The sequence below is a fragment of the Lepus europaeus genome, chromosome 8 (genome assembly GCF_033115175.1).
Source record: "Lepus europaeus isolate LE1 chromosome 8, mLepTim1.pri, whole genome shotgun sequence".
In the NCBI taxonomy this organism is placed as follows: Eukaryota; Metazoa; Chordata; class Mammalia; order Lagomorpha; family Leporidae; genus Lepus; species Lepus europaeus.
In genome coordinates, this window is record NC_084834.1 from 35,402,888 (window position 1) to 35,420,651 (window position 17,764).

At 38.4% G+C, this 17,764-nt stretch overlaps 1 protein-coding gene and 1 pseudogene across 3 annotated transcripts in view; one reads left to right on the forward strand and one right to left on the reverse strand.

Moving 5' to 3' along the window:
- INPP4B (inositol polyphosphate-4-phosphatase type II B) overlaps positions 1 to 17,764 on the forward strand; it is a 901,292-nt gene that overhangs the window by 417,252 nt on the left and 466,276 nt on the right. The window lies entirely within an intron of this gene.
- On the reverse strand, positions 15,252 to 17,022 carry LOC133765512 (palmitoyltransferase ZDHHC6-like; annotated as a pseudogene).

Genomic DNA, 17,764 nt, shown 5'->3' on the forward strand with positions numbered 1-17,764 from the left:
CAAAATTTCAGGTCTCACATTTAGGTCTTTAACACATCTGAGCTGATTTTTGTAAACAGTGACTGAAAAGGCAATAGATTGATTATTCTGCATGTAGATACCTAATTTTCCCAACACCATTTCTTTAAAAGACAATGCTTTTACAACACATATTCTTAGCACCTTTTTGAAAGAACAGTTGACTGTAGCTGTGCGGGTTTACTTCTGGGGTCTCTGTTTTGTTCCATTGCTCTGTGAATTTGTTTTTATGTCAATATCATGCTCTTTTAATTAGCATAACTTTGTGTGTGTGTGCGTGTGTGTATATATATTAACATCACATAGTATAGTGCCTCCTTTATGCTTTTTTGTCAAAATTGCTTTGGCAATTTGGATCTTCTGTGGTCTCACACATATTTTAGCAGTGTTTTTTCTAATTCTGTGAAAAAGTCATTGGGATTTTCTTTGTGATTGCACTGAATCTGTAAATGTCTTGGGACAGTATGCACACTTTAATGATAGTAACTCCTACAGTTCGTAAGCACTGGCTGTGTTTTCGTTTCTTCGTGTCTTCCTCACTTTCTTTCAATGATTTGTGATTTGTAGTTTGTTTTTGTTTTTGTTTTGTTTTGTTTTGTTTTTTTGACAGGCAGAGTGAACAGTGAGAGAGAGAGACAGAGAGAAAGGTTTTCCTTTTGCCGTTGGTTCACCCTCCAATGGCCACTGCGGCCGGCTCACTGCCCTGATCAGAAGGCAGGAGCCAGGTTCTTATCCTGGTCTCCCATGGGGTGCAGGGCTCAAGGACTTCAGCCATCCTCCACTGCACTCCCTGGCCACAGCAGAGAGCTGGCCTGGAAGAGGGGCAACCGGGATAGAATCCGGCGCCCCGACCGGGACTAGAACCCGGTGTGCCGGCGCCGCAAGGCGGAGGATTTGCCTATTGAGCCGCATCGCTGGCTGATTTGTAGTTTTCACTGGAGAGATCTTTCACAACTTTGGTTAACTATGTTTCCAGGTCTGTAATGTTTTATAGCTACTAAAAATGGGGTTGCGTTTTTGATTTCTTTTTCAAATGATTCACTTTTGGTATACAGCAATGCTAATGATTTTTGTATATTGACTTTCCATCCTTCAACTTTACTGAATTTGTTCATTAATTGTAACAGCTCTTTGATGGAGACTTTCAGATTTTCTAGATATAAACTGATGTCATCTGCAGACAGAGTTTGACATTCTCCTTCCCAATTTAGATGCCCTTAACTTCTTTCTCTTGCATAATTGCTCTATCTAGGAGATCCAGTACTATGTTGAGTAAAAGGGTAAAAGTGGGTACCCTTGTCTTACTCCTTATCTTAGAGAGAAAGCCTTTAAATTTTCCCATTCAATATGGGAAAATAGCTTTTGTCTTATTATATTTGGCCTTTATCATGTTCCTTCTATACATAATTCGCTCAGAGTTTTAAATATCATGAAGAGATATTTAATTTTATCAGATGCCTTTGCTACATCTACTGAGATGATCATATGATTTCTGTCCTTCATTCTTTTGATGTGGTTTATCACACTTATTGGTTTGTTGAACCATCCTTTCATCCTAGAAATTAATTCCACTTGGTCACAATGAATGATCTTTTGAATGAGCTGTTGGATTTTATTTGCTAGTGTATTGCTGAAACCTTTTGCATCTATTTTTTATCAAGAAAATTAGCCTGTGGCTTTATTTTCTAAGTTGTGTCCTTTTCTGGTACTTGTATCAAGATAAGACTGGCCTTGTAGAATGAATTTGGAAGAATCCCCTTCTCTTCTACTTTTTTGGAACACTTTAAGAGTGAGTGTTGGCAGGCACCACGGTTCGATAAACTAATCCTCTGCCTGCGGCACTGGCACACCAAGTTCTAGTCCTGGTCAAGGCGCTGGATTCTATCCCACTCGCTCCTCTTCCAGTCCAGCTCTCTGCTGTGGCCAGGGAGTGCAGTGGAGAATGGCCCAAGTGCTTGGGCCCTGCACCCGCATTGGAGACCAGGAGAAGCACCTGGCTCCTGCCTTTGGATCAGCATTGTGCGCCGGCTGCAGCGGTCATTGGGGGGTGAACCAACGGAAAAGGAAGATCTTTGTCTCTCTAACTGTCCACTTTGCCTATCAAAAAAAAAAAAAAAAAAAGAGTGAGTGTTAATTCCTATTTAAATGTTTGGTGTAATTCAGCAGTGAAAATTCAACAATGAAGCCATCTAGTCCTGGGCTTTTCTTTGGTGGGAGATTTTTATAACTGTTTAATCTCACTAGTCATTATTAGTCTGTTTAGATATTTTACTTCCTCAATCTGGGTAAGGTGTATGTGTCAAAGAATTTGTCCATTTTTTAATTAAATTTGTTGCTTTTAGTAATCTCTAATGATCCTTTAAAATTTCTGTGATGTCTGTGATAATATCTCTATTTTCATCTCTAATTATATATGCTTGAAATTTCTGGTGCTTTTTTTATTAGCCTACAGATGGCTTTATCAGTTTTGTCCACTATTCCAAAGAACAAACTCTTTGTATTATTGATTTCTTGTATTCTTTTAGCCTCTACATCATTTATTTGTGTTCTGGGATTTATTATTTCTTTCTACCAAGTCCAAATTTGATTTTTTTCTTGTTTCTCTAGTTCCTTCAGATATAGTAATAAACTGTTTATTTAAGGCCTTTTTAAAGGTTTATTATTTCTTTGTTTGAAAGATAGAAAAAGAGAGGGAGGGAGGGAAGGAGTAAGGGGGGGGGTGGAAGAGAGAGGGAGAGGGAGGGATCTTCCAACAAGTAGTACACTCCTTAAATGCTCAGAATGATCAGGGCTGGGCAAGACTGAATCCAGGAGCCCAGAACTCCATCAAGGTATCCCATGTGGGTGGCAGGGGTTTGAATACTTAGACCATCCTCAGCTGCCTTCTCAGGAGCGTTACTAGGGAGCTGGATTGGAAGCAGAGCACCCAGGGACTCAAACTGGTACTCGGACATGGGTTGCCGGCAAAGCATACAGTGACTTAACATGCTGTTCTACAATACCTGCCCAACTTTTCTGTTACGTGTGTGTGTGTGGTGTGTGTGTGTGCTTGTATAAACTTCACTCTTAATACTGTTTCTGCAGTGTGCCATTAAGTTTTGTTATGATATTTTTCCATTTTGGTTCTTTTCAAGAATTTTAATACTTTCTTCCTGATTCATCTGTTCCTCATAAATAAGTTGTTTCATTTCCATGCATTGGTTCACTTTATAACACTTTTCTTGTTTTTGATTTCTATTTATATTGCACTATGATCAGAAGAGATACTTGATGTGGTTTCTCTTCTTTCAAATTTTTTAAGACTGGTTTTGTGACCTACCATTGAGCTATCCTGAAAATTGTCCCACATGCTATTGAGAAGAATGTGTATTTTGAAGCTGTTGGTTGGAAAGTTCTGTAGATCTAAGTTACAATTGAACTCTGCTGTTTCTTTGTTGGTTTTCTGTCTAACTGATCTGCCCATTTTGATATTAATGTATTAAAATCCCTTATTATTCTATTGGAAGCTCTCTCTCCTTTAAGGTCCGTCAAACTTTGCCTTACATATTTGAGTGCTTCAATATTGGATAAATACATATTTATATGCATTATAACCTCTTGCTGGATTGAATGCTTTATCATAATTTTTTTTTCATTGAGTGACAAAGTGTATTTTCTTTTTTTTTTTGCATTTATTAAACTTTTACTTAATGAATATAAATTTCCAGTGTACAGCTTACAGGTTACAATGGCTTCCCCCTTCCCATAACATCCCTCCCACCCACAACCCTCCCCTTTCCCGCTCCCTCTCCCCTTCCATTCACATCAAGATTCATTTTCAATTCTCTTTATATACAGAAGATCACTTTAGTATATATTAGGTAAAGATTTCAACAGTTTGCCCCCATATAGCAACACAAAGTGAAAAAAATACTGTTGAAGTACTAGTTATAGCATTAAATAACAGTCAGTGTACAGCACATTAAAGACAGAGATCCTACATAATATTTTTTAATTAATTTTCTATGCCATTTCCAATTTAACACCAGTTTTTTTTTTAATTTCCAATTATCTTTATATACAGAAGATCAATTCAGTATATCTGGAAAACATCATGCTGAGAGAATTAAGCCAGTCCCTAAGAGACAAATAGCACTTGTTTTCCCTGATCGGTGACAACTGAGCACCAAAGGGGAAACCTGTTGAAGTGAAATGGACACTATAAGAAACAATGAACTGATCAGCTCTTGTCCTGACTCTAGATGTACAATGTAATACTTTATCCTTTTTAGTATTTGTTGTTGTTGTTCTAGTACTAGTGGTTGAACTCTGTAATTAACACACAATTATTCTTAGGTGTTTAAATTTTAACTGAAATGTGATCCCTGTTAAATTTAAGAGTGGAAAAAGAGAGGGAGGAGATGTACAATTTGGGACATGCTCAATCGGACTTGCCCCAAATGGTGGAGTTAGAAATGTGCCAGGGGATTCCAATACAATCCCATCAAGGTGGCATGTACCAATGCCATCTCACTAGTCCAACTGATCAATTTCAGTTCATATTCGATGGCTCGGATAGGTCTAAGAGTCAAAGGGATCACACAAACAAGACAAGTGTCTGCTAATACTAACTGATAGAATCAAAAAGGGAGAGAAGGCTCCAACATGGGAAGCAGGATACACAGCAGACTCATAGAATGGCAGATGTCCTAAACAACACTCTGGCCTCAGAATCGGCCCTTAAGGCATTCGGATCTGGCTGAAGAGCCCATGAGAGTATTGTAGGCATGGAAAGCCAAGATACCATGGAAAAGAAAAATAAGAAGACCTAAATGAAAGATCTCTGCGAGTGAGATCCCAGTGGAAAGAACGGGGCCATCAAAGAAGGAGGTACCTTTCTCTGAAGGGAGGAGAGAACTTCCACTTTGACTATGACCCTATCGGAATAAGATCAAAGTCAGCGAACTCTAAAGGCTTCCATAGCCTGGCAACTCATGACTAGAGCCTAGGGAGATTACTGACGCCATGAACAGGAGTGTCAAATTGTTAAGTCAGCAACAGGAGTCACTGTGTACTTACATCCCATGTGGGATCTGTCCTTAATGTGTTGTCTAATGTGCAGTGATGCTATAACTAGTACTGAAACAGTATTTTTTACACTTTGTGTTTCTGCGTGGGTACAAACTGATGAGAGCTTTATCATAATTTAAAGACTTTCCTGGTCTCATTTCACTGCTTTTGGCTTAAGATCTATTTTTTTCTATTTTATCCTGCTTTACCTTGGGCTCCAAATGCATGGGATACATTGTTCCATCCTTTGATTTTGAATCTGTATGTGTTTTTATAGGTGAAGTGAGTTGCTTATAAGCAGCATAAAATTTTGTTCTTTAAAATTTATTTATTCACGGACTATATGTGGTTTAGTTGGAGATTTTAGTCCATTGATATTTAAGGTAATTATTGATAGGTAAGATCTTATTACTGCCATGTTGAATCTTGCATTGTTATCATAATCCCTTTCTTTCCTTGTCCTTAAATTTCAGTCTTCATTTGTGGTTCAGTGATTTTCCCTAGGGGTGTATTTTGACTCCTTGCTGACTATTTTTTGTAACTCTATGTATGTTTAGGTTTTGCTATATATATTTATCTCAAGGTTTACAAAGAAACTTATTTTTGCTATAATAAGCTATCTTGAAATGATAACATTGATTATAAAAATAGGAAAAGAAACAAATAGAAAACCAAAAGTTATAAGAATTTTTAATTAAGAACATTTTTGGCCAGCACTGTGGCTCAATAGGCTAATCCTCCACCTGCGGCACCAGCACCCTGGGTTCTAGTCCCGGTCGGGGCACCAGATTCTGTCCTGGTTGCCCCTCTTCCAGGCCAGCTCTTTGCTGTGGCCTGGGAGTGCAGTGGAGGATGGCCCAAGTGCTTGGGCCCTGCACCTGCATGGGAGACCAGGAGAAGCACCTGGCTCCTGGCTTCGGATCAGCGAGATGCGCTGGCCGCAGCAGCCATTGGAGGGTGAACCAACGGTAAAGGAAGACCTTTCTCTCTGTCTCTCTCTCTCTCGCTGTCCACTCTGCCTGTCAAAAATTAAAAAAAAAAAAAGAGCATTTTTGTGTTTGTGCTACATTTCTCAAAATTTTGAACTTTATATTTGGTATATTTCTGTGTTACTTATAACTTAATATTTTAGTGTAGTAACCATTTTTTTAGTCTTCACATTCACAGAAATGCTATGTATAAATGATTTTTTCAGCATATTTACAATATCAGGGCATTCTGATTTTTTCCAGATTTTTCACCTGTGAATTTTCTATATTCTGATATTTTCTTCTTACTTGTTAGTATCCCTTTCTTTAACTTTGCAGCACTTGCTTTAACACTCTAATGTTTCTTGCAATGCAGGTCTGGTGGTGGTAGTTTTTTTGTTTCCCTGGGAATACATATCTGAAGGATAGCTTTGCTGGAAATAATGTTCTTGGCTCCCTTTAGTACAGTAAAAGTCTCAGTCCCTCCCTCCTGGCATGCAGGTATCTGCTGAGAAGTATGCAAACAGGCAATTGGGACTACTTTATGTCATTTTCTTTTTTTCTTACAGCTTTGAAAATACTCTTTTTATCTTTACCCTTGGAGAACTCAAGTATAATGTGCCTTAGGTAGACTCAATTGGTTTTAATCTGACCTGTAGCAGGATACTTGTATCTTTCTCTAGGTTTGGGAAGTTTTCTGTGATTATCTTTTTGAATATGATGTCTACTCCTTTGACACTCAAGTAACTTGAATGTTTGCTGTTTTCACGCTATCCTATATTTTCTGTAAATTTTCTTCATTTCTCTTGATTTTTATCTTCTCTGTATTTTCAAACAGCCTTTCTTCAAGCTCACTGATTCTCCCTTATGTTTGATCTATTCTGCTACTGATGCCTTCTGTTGCATTTTTAATTTTGCTTAGTATATTTTTCAGTTGAATGATTTCTGCTTGCAGTTGTTTAATTACTTCCAAATCTCTATCAGATCTCTGTTAGAATATTGAATCATTTCTGTGCTCTCTTGGAAAGTCTTTTAGTTTTTTTAAAACAGCTATTTTGAAATTTTCATCCCAGCATTTTCAAATCTCATTTTTAGATGTTTGGTTTCTAGCACTTTGTCTTGACTTTAGGTGAGTCCATGGTTCCTTGGATGTTCCTGATACTCACTGGAGTATGACATCATCTGTATGATGTAGGATTAGTTTTCCTAATCTGCCTTCATTTGTGACTGTCTTTTGAGAAATTCTGTGCAGCCTACTTTGCTACTTAAGTGGGTTATTGTCTGGCTGCTGAAGAGGGAAACTCATTGCATGCTGCTGAACCTTTCAACTACTGTTGCTGCTGGCTTGGGCAGACTATTCAGCCCAGACTGTGCAACTCAATTAGGGGCACTGAAATAAGTCTGGAGTCTCTGTCTGAAGGCACTGGCCTGGAACAGGAACTATCAGAATCTGCTCAATGCTGGTCTTTACCATCCAGGTATGAAGTTCAAAGAAAGACCTGTGATTCCTTGCTGTGTTTTAGGAGGGATGAAAGGGGCAGCTACTCAGCTACTCAGGCAGGCCCTAGGGGAGTCACCTAGGGAATGCACAACAGGCCAGCAAAGGTTTGGTGGTGCTACCCAGCAAAACAAGTCTCTCTAACCAAGGTGCTGGTCTCTGCCTAGTAATGGGGGAAGTCTACAGACTCCATCCATAGGCATCAGATTTGGGATGGAAACCACTGGAATCTGATCCGCTTTGGCCTTTTCCAGCCTCGCACTGATTTCTAAGAAACAGTCCTTTAGTCCTTTGCTGTTTGTTTAAGGTTGAGGGTAGGTGATAAAAACAACCCTCTGGCTGTTCAGATTGGCCCCAGGATGGTCATATGTGGGACTCACAGTCTCTTGGCCCAACACTCTCAGGAGAGCCCTACTGGTCCACCTGAAGCTCACAGTGATGCACACTGAAAGGAGTCTGACCCGACAGAGCACAGGTATTTGCCTGATGCCAGGAAAATCCGGAGGCTCAGTTTCCCAGCACCAGCTGAGTGGTAGAGGCTTTTAGGCTTAACTGGGTGTTGAATCTTGGCATGGTAGGCCCAGCTTTGAGATCCAAGATTTTTTCCTGAGTGCCTTCTGGTCTTTTTGCAGGACTAGAGATTTGCTTTCTGCAAGTGGTTCGGGGAGGGGTCGCAGAAGACACCTGGCTATGGAAGCTCCAAATATATAAGACATGGATGTGGGGGCAGGGGCTAGTGGACTCAGCTGAACTGAAGTACTTTTTTGCCCCGGACCTGACACTGGGATTCAGTTCAGTCTCCCTGTCTCAAACAAGATGCATCTCTCCACACAGTGCTCCCTGGAACTGGAGGAGGGGAGACACTCTTCCCTTCTTGCCTTCTTCAGTGTGACTTTCTTAGGCTTATAACAAGACAAGGCATGAGGTCTCTCCTGGCTTCTGGAGTTCTTATGAAGGTGATTTGGTGTGTGTATAGCTGTTCACGCTGGTGCCTCTGTCAGGAGGTGTTTGCTGGAGCTTCTTACTTAGTGGCTGTCTTGGCTCCAGCTCTAAAGATTTTAATTTTCATAAAGTCAAATTTATTGTTTCATGAGTTGTACCTTTGTATCAAGAAATCTCTGCCAAGATCAACAGGATTGTCTCTTACGTTTTGGTTTAGAAGTTTTATAGTTTATATGTTGAAATTGATCAATATTGAGTTAATTGATAAAGTATAAGATGTGTGTTTATTCTTGCTATTTGCACCTGAATATTCAATTGTTTTAGCACTATTTCATTTAAAATATTTTTTTCTACAGTGAATTGCCTTTGCATCTTCTCAATGTTTGCAAAACTTAGTTTACCATGTATATAAACATGTTTTTCTCTGTTATTTCTTTTTTAATTTTTTTGGGTATCTATACTTTTTCCAGTCTTACTATATTTTATATTAGGTAGTATGAGGTCTCTACCTTTTCTTCTACTTTTTCAAACTTGTTTTGGCTGTTCTATTTCCTTTATCTTTCATTATACATTTTAGGATTAACTTCCTGTTGATACCAACAATAATATTGCTTAGATTATGATTATAATTATACTGATTGTATAGGTCACTCTTAAGGAAGTCAACATCTTAGCAGTAATGAGTTTTGTAATCTATGAGCAAGAAGTAACTGTTTAGATAGATCTTATTTGATTTCTTTTTTAAAAGAAATGTGTACATTTATTTTAAAAGAAGGAAACAGATCTTCCATCCACTGGCTCACACCCCCACTATGGCCAGTGCAGAGCTAAGATGAAATCAGGAGCCAGGAGATCCATCCAGGTCTCCCACGTGGGTGGCAGGGGCCCAAACACTTGAGTCATCTGCTGCTGCTTTTCCCAGGAGATTAGCTGGGACCAGGGTCAGAAGTGGAGTATCTGAGAATCAAACCAGTTCCCATGTAGGATGCCAGTGTCACAGCAGGTCGCTTTACCCACTCTGCCACAATGCTGGCCCCTTGATTTCTTTCTTAGATGTTTTTATTACAGCACACAGATTCTATATACATTTTTATCTGTTCTTAAAATGTGACTTTTTTGATGTTATATGTGATTTGTTTTCTGAAATTTCAGTTCTTATTTTTCACTAATGGTTTGTAAGTATACAGTTGATTTTCACGTACTACCCTTGTATTGTACAACTAGAATAAACTTATTTTTAATATAATTTTATTTGAAAGGCAGAGAATAAAAGATATAGATCTCTCATCTATGTGCAATAGTCAGAGCTGGGCCAGGCTGAAGCCAGTATCCAGGAACTCACTGTAGGTCTCCAGTAGGTGGCAAGGACAGGATTACTTGAGCTGTCATTTGCTGCCTCCCAAGGTGCACATCAGCAGGAACCTGGAATAAGGGGCAGTGCTGGAATTCAAACCAGCTATTCTGATATAGGAGGATGGTATCCCAAGCGGTGCCTTAGACACTACACCACAATGCTCACTTCTTTCTTATTTTTTTCAAACAGTTTTGGCTGAGACATAATTCACATACCATATAGTCTAGTCATTTAACTTATACAAGTCTATCATTTTCAGTAAATTCACAGAGTTGTGCATCTATCAAAATTTTGGAACATTTGAATTTTCTCAGGAAGAAACCCTGCATCCCTTAGCCTGCAGCACAATTTCTCCTCAACCTCTCTGTCCCTAAGCAACCACTTATCTGCTTTTTGTCACCAGAGATTTGTCCCTTCTCCATACTTTACATAAACAGAATCATCTAATATGATTTTTTTTCACTTTTTAGAATATTCTAAAGTTTCATCCATGTTGCAGCACGTTTCCAGGGCTTCACTCTCCTCATCATAGCTCAACTGAAATATAATTAACAATTTAAAATTGTGTATGATAAACTCATTATTTCTAGCTCTTTTTTAGAATATTTGGAAGATTTCTATGAAGACAATCATGTTGTCTGCAAACACACACAGCTTCTTTATTTATATAAAGAAGTTATATGTATATAAACTATATACATATATATATAGTTTATTTTTCTTGTGTATTGCCTAGGCATTCCTCCAATACGATGTTACAGAAGAGAGATGAGAGTGTACATCTTTGTCTTAGTCTAAGTTTTAATAGCAAAGAATTGAGGGTTTTATCATCAGTTTGTCCATTGTCAATTTAAGGAACTTTTATTCCTAAATTACAGATTTTTTAAGGAGACATGGAAGTTTAAATATTACACTCTGTATTTTTCCATTTATTGAAGTGATCATATTTGTTTCTTCTTTAGTCTGTTCATACAATAGATTACATTCATTAATTTTTTTTAACATCAATCCAGTTTATATCCCGGTTATAAACACTTTTGACCATGATATATCTCTTTTATAGACTGTAGGATTATATTTTCTAATGGCAAACATTTGTTTTATGAGTTTTGTATGTATAAGTTCATAAAGAATATTGGTCTTTTTTTTTTTTTTTTTTTTACTTATAGTGCCTTTGTCTGAAATTAGTTGGCAAATATTCCTCTTTTCATTATGGAAGACTTCATATGGATTCATCATTATCTGTGCTTCAAAGTTTTGGTACAGTTTATCAGAGAAGCCATGAAGGCCTGGAGTATTTTTCCCCTTGAGTGAAATTGCTTCTGTCCTTTAAGAAATTGTTTTTATGTATGTAAATTGCTCAGTTTATCCTCATAATATTGTCAGAATATTTCTTTTCTAATCAAATCAATATAAATGGTTTGTAGTGCTGTCCCCTCTTATATTCTTGATATTAGTAATTTATGTCTTTTATTTATTGGTCAGTCTGTGTAGGGTTTAACAACTTTATTGGCCTTTTAAGAATTAGCTTTTGATTTCATTAATTTCTCTGTTTTAATTTTCAACTTGATCGATTTCAGTATTTCTTTTAATTACTTCTGCTTGCTTTCAGTTTAATGTATTTTTTTCTAGTTTTCTAAAATGGAAGCTTAGATCATTTACTTGAAATTTCTAACATAAGCACTCTATTTTTCTGTAAGCACTAATTTAGCTGCATCCCACAAATTTGATATGGACGTTTTGTTTTGTTCTACATATTTGTATTTTCCAACTTTTTATTGCTGAATTCTAGCTTAAGAGCATTGTGGTCTCAGAATATGCTTTATACAATTTCAATTCTTTTCAATTTATCAGTTTGTTTTATGACACATGTCAAAAATGGAAACTGTCCTCATATTTTTAAAAATGAGAAAATATGGAAGAAAAAATATCACCTCATATGGTTAACTTTCTGAATTTTAACTTCTAACATTGTTCTGTGTTCTTTTACTTTTCAAAATCCTTAGATTGCATTTTATGTTTGTTCCTAGTCATGGGGAACATATTCTTTGGTTGCCTTGGCCTATTGTGGCTAAAAAGAAATGGAACACTTTAAAGCTTTGCATATGTAAATTTATTAAATCTCTGTGCTATTTATTTGACAGGTATTACCATTTTCTCAATGCCGGGAAACTAAGGGACAATGTGGTTAAGTAAATTTATTAAGGTCCCAGTTATGTGGAGGTGCTTAGGGAATCTGTGTCAACAATTAGTTGATTTATCACTTCGCTACACCCCTCTGTTGCTGAATTACTGTGATGATAAGTGCCACGTAAAAAGGATCCACCTGTGCATAGCAGAAAAGAACAAAATGATTCCAGCAAAACAATAAATAGTCAAACAAAGGCAAGTTTGTTAACTTGCTACGCAAGGTGCACAAAACTAGCAAAGAAGGTCTCAGAATAGTTTACCAGGGGGAAAAAGAGGGAATTTTAATGGTAAAAAGTGCAGGGGCAGGAGTTTATAGGAAGGTGTGTAGAGTTGTGTGTATAATGCAAGGACATAATGTGCACTCTATATAGTTGGTGTTCAGTAAATGCAGAGCACATGAATTAATGGTTATGATAGTCCCTTTCCTCGTTTCTCCTTACATCTAGGACCAAAGGTGTTTCAGTCGAGATCAAGAGATAGGAAAGAAAGAAGGAAATCTGCACGTGTTGTTTAATTCAGTATTCTGGCACAAACTAATGACAAACTTTCACATAAAATTTGAGCTCCCATCTCCTGCTGCCTTTGGTGGCAGGCCTTCAACACTCCAGCTAATCACAGAAGATCAACTCATGTTATAGATTCTTTAGATCAGTCCATAATTTGAATTTTCTCTAACTCTGTATGATGTACCAAAGAAATATTAGGTGAATTTCCAGGTGGAGCAACAGCCTAAAACTTTACCTTTCATCTTAGTTCTTGTAGATATTTTGCTCAAAGTTTGGCAATTCAATTTTACTGTTTTTTTTTTCTTACAATACACATCAGTTGCTCTAAGTCTCTCAATGTAGAGCAGTTTTATCGAATAAATATTTTAATGGAGAATGTGTATGTGCATATTAGGGAATAAGAATTTCTTGTAGTGAAAATAAGATGTATTATCTGTATGCAGTAGGCAGTAGGAATGAGAAAACTTAGCCATGCCATATTATATTCCTGTAGATAACCTCAGGCTTTTATGAATATCTCTGGAGAGCTAAAGTGAAATTATAATAATCACATATATACATTTTTCTTGCCTGTCATCATAAAAAGCAGAAGATAAAATTTTAATTAAATTTGGTATCTGTCTTACTTTGAAATTTAAAATTTCAAAAGAAAATGAGTAATCCATCATCAGAAACTGTGGATAATTTAGTCAACACTAATTTGAGCCTGGAATGTATCATCATAAGCAATTCAATCAGCTCTGCAAATTAATAACTTCTGATGATGTCTGTATTAGAAATAGCCTGAGGACATAATCAAAGCTTCAGATTTATTTTTGCTCTAGCAGATGATATTAACTGGTCTCGGGTCTGTGGGGGGGGGGGGGTTCTGTTCGTTAGAATTTGAAGCATCTGACCCTGCTGTGGGCACATTTCTTCATATTCTGTTTCTTTAATATATCTGAAAAAAGCAGTCACCCTCTAGCCAAATTACTATCTTCTCTACACTAGTCTGCTCTTTGAGACAGAAGGAAGGGAGGTGGATTCTAAGAACCATCCGATTTGGAATATTGTTTGTTTGAAGAAAAGTGTCAGAAAAAGAAGCCTGTCATTTTTTAAAAGACTGATTTATGTGTAAGGCGGAACATCACAGAGAGGAAGAGACAGGATGAGAGAGAGAGAGAGAGAGAGCGTGTGAGCGCTCACTCAAGACCTTCCACCCTCTGATTCAATCCCCCAGATGGCTACAACAACCAGGATTAGGCCAGGCTAAAGCCAGAAGCCAAGAACTCAATCTGGGTCTCCCATATGGGTGTCCAGGGCCCATATACTTGGGCTGTCATCTGCTGCTTTCTCAGGTGCATTACCAGAAAGCTGGATTGGAAGAAGAGTAACTGGGCATCCAATCAGCACTTGCGTATGGGATACTGGCCTTGTGATGCTGGCCCCAAAACCGGTCATCTTAAGTGTGAACAATAAATTCTTGTCCTTTATTTATTCATAAGATGACAGAGAAAGACATTGAAGTCCCTACACATCTCACAAGCTGCTATATAGCTGTTGTGTTATAGTAGTTCAGACTTTTCTGTGTGATACTTTTTTTTTGAAGTCTAATTGAGGCTCAGAGTTTTACATGTGTTTATTAGAGATTCAATGTCCAAAGTGTCACATGAAATATTTATAAAGGAAAAGTTGCCACAGAGTGTCATAGACAGTGGTCATATCAAGTTTGTTTTCCTGTCTCTGCTGTGTAATTCTTGGATGCTTTCAGCTTTGTAGCCTCCCTCATGAGCTGGGCGGAGTTACTGGGGCCCTATTATTGGTCCATGTGCTCCCCCTCAGGACTTCTGATCACTGTCAGGAGCAATTCCAATTCTGGTTCAGATCTAATGCCATCTGGGTTCTGGGAATCAAGGTGCTTAGTCACAAAGATTGACAGAGCCTCCCTCTTTTTTTTTTTATACAGAATATCCTTTGATATTTATTTGATTCGATAGAATCTGCATTATTAAAAGACAGGTAAAATTTGAGCTTGAATTGAAGCTGTAGTGTCTAGAATATCATATAAGAAATATCAATGGAGGAGGAAATAAAAGCATCCAATGAAGATACTCATAGCAAATGGAGAACTACATCCTAGTGTACTGTCAGGCATTGTGGCACAGCGGGTTAAGTTGCTGCATGTGATTCTGGCATCCCACATTGGAATGCAGGTTTGAGTCCAGCCTACCCTGGTTCCAGTCCAGCTCCATGACAGTGGTCCTTGGAAGGCAGCAGAAGATGGCCTAAGTACTTGGACATCTGCCTCCCATATGGCAGATCAGCATGGAGTTCTGGGCTCCTGATTTCTACCTGGCCCTGCCCTGGCTGTTGTGGGCATTTAGAGGGTGAACCAACAAATCAAAAATCTTTCTGTCTCACTCCTCTCCCTCTCCCTCCCTCTCCCCCACCTACTTGAAAATTAATTAATTTTTTAAAAGCCCTGGGTAAAGTGTAATTGACTCCCTTCTATAAAATGGTTTTGCTTCTAGGGAAAAGCAGAGGAGGTGACAAGGGAGAGAAATTCAAAGCATTTGCAGAAAGACTTCTCCATTTCAAAATGGCAATAAACATAAATCATGGTGCAAGATTGTCTTTGAGGAAAAGAACACCTTAGCCAGAGTTAGCTCACTGCACAAATCTTTAGTAATATGTACAATTTTAGAGTAATGAAGCAGACTTACAGAATAATTTCAATTTAGCAGTGGTCATCTATTTTTCTCCTTGCCATCTGGAGTTCCATATGTTTCAGCACCACAGGGACATTTTCCCACACAATTTCTAGGGGATCACCTTTCTTTATTTATATTTATATTTATTTATTTACTTATTTTAAAGATTCATTCATTTTATTTGAAAGCAGAGTCACAGAGGAAGAGGGAGGGACAGAAAATCCTCCATCTGCTGGTTCACTCCCAAAATGACTGCACCAGCCAGGGTGGGGACAGGCCAAAGCCTCGAGCCAGGAGCAGCTTCTGCGGCTCCCATGTGGGTACAGGAGCCCAGGGACTTGGGCCATCTTCTGCTGCCTTCCCAGACGCATTAGCAGGGAGTTGGATCAAAAGTTAAGCAGCCAGGACTAGAACCAGCACCTGTATGGGATGTTGACATCACAGGTGGTGGCTTGACCCATTACACCACTATGCCGGCCCTTCACCCTTTTATTCTTGAAACACCTACTACAAAGGAATCATCAATACATCTACCTCAATACAATCAATGTCATAAATTTCTTATGGATGAAATGAACTCCCTTTTTGTAGCTGTGTTCAAGGCTCTTCAGTTCAGGGTTCTTGTGAGTAGGTTTTTATTCCTTTATTCAAAGGGCAGCAAGCACCATCATAATCTTCTATTACTTTATTGTGAACACTCTGGCTCTCTTGTTTGGTGCTTGCTTCAACTGTTCTATTGTTAAGATGTCCTGGGAACAGCCTCTCATATTATGCCTCCAATCTATCATCTTCAGGGCTCTGACATTGTACATACATATTTAAAGTTCTTCCATCTCTTTCTCCTATCATAGAGAAAAACCAAGACTTCCTCTACTTTGTAATATTTAATTTGATCTTTAGCATTCTTCTCAATCCATGATTTAATACAGGTTTTGTTTCTGAAAATCATTTTCATCTATATGGAAAACAGCCTCCCCAATAGTTATGGTTGATCCTAAAGCTAATCCTAAGGCAAACAAGGTGGTGACAAATGCAGCTAATCCAAGCGGAACAACTGGAAGATGAACTTTCTGGGCTGCACTTATATCAGCTTTCACTGTGCTCCACCAAAAGGAGAGCTGATTGTAATTCTGCATGTACATAGTGTAGATAGTCTAGACAAATGTGGGGAGCAGGTGTTGTGGCACAGCAGGCAGAGCAGCTTATGGAACTCCCAAGTCTCATATTGGAGGACCTCTGATTGAGTCTGAGTCCTCCGCTTCTGATCCAGCTTCCTGCCAATGCATCTGGGAGGCAGAAAATGATGGCCCAAAGTGGTTGGGTTCCTTCTGCACTTGTGGAAAAGCAGATGGAGTTCTGGCTTCTGGTTTTGATATGGCTCAGCCCTGATTGGTGTGGCCATTTGGCGTGCATAGCTCTCTATTTCTCTCTTTCTGTCACTTTGCCATTCAAATAAATGTCTTAAACACAAAAACATGGATACAACCTGGTGGTGCTAAAAGTTATACACACACACACACACAAATCTGTTGTGGCTACTTCATTCACATACATGTAAATGATGCAAACCTGTGTGTGTGTGTGCGAGCGTGTGTGAGTGTAGGAAGTAGCCACAACAGTTTTTGGTCCAAGGATGGTGATGGCCCACCTTTATCACACACCTGTTACACTTTAAGCAGTGATAGGAAAATGTAGCACCTTGCCTTGTATGCTTGACAGACTTTACAATACTGAAGATACATGATGTCTTGATAATCTTCCAGTTTTCACCCCAGAAGGACAGAGCCAATACTTACAGACATGACATTGAAGTAACTGCAAAGAATCGCTGACAGTTCAATTTATCAGTATGATGAAATTCACACTTCCTCCAAGTGTAAGGACTGGTACCACATCACAGTGTTAATCAAGGCCATCATAGAAATCTTGTTATATCATCACAGGCTATAATGGGACCCCAGTGACATAATCTCTTTAATTCCTAGAGATTTTTAAACTTGGTAACTGAACAAACTGTCCCCTTTTTAGTGAGGAAGAATGCCTTCTACTTCTATGGAATTACAGGCTTCCTGTGCACAGATTTCCATGTGCCAGAAGTCCATGTTTGTTCCTTAATTGCCATGATTCAAATTATGAGACATTTATGCAGATTATGCCCTTTTAACTGTTAAGCCCACAGAGCTCTTTATCTTAGCTAAAGTCCAGATGTTGGTTTGTAGCCCAATCTTAGTTTGGTTCTGGGTGCCTGCTTTGCAGCCATCACATTTCTAGTATATACTAAACCAAATAACAACAGATTTTCTCATTCTTAGATAATTCTGCCATGGGCATCTCAGTTAAGGATGATCAGAAAACAAATCTTGTTTGCTGGAGTGCGGGTCCACAGTGATCTGACATGTGTCTTCTCATCAGTTCCTTTGCCATTGTTCCATCTTTCCTTTTACTCCCTATACAGTGGAGACCAACATTGTTCTTACCCTGCTTTGAAACACATGAGAAACAAACTGAATTACAATGAACTGAAAGCATATTTCATTGCTGGGCTGAGG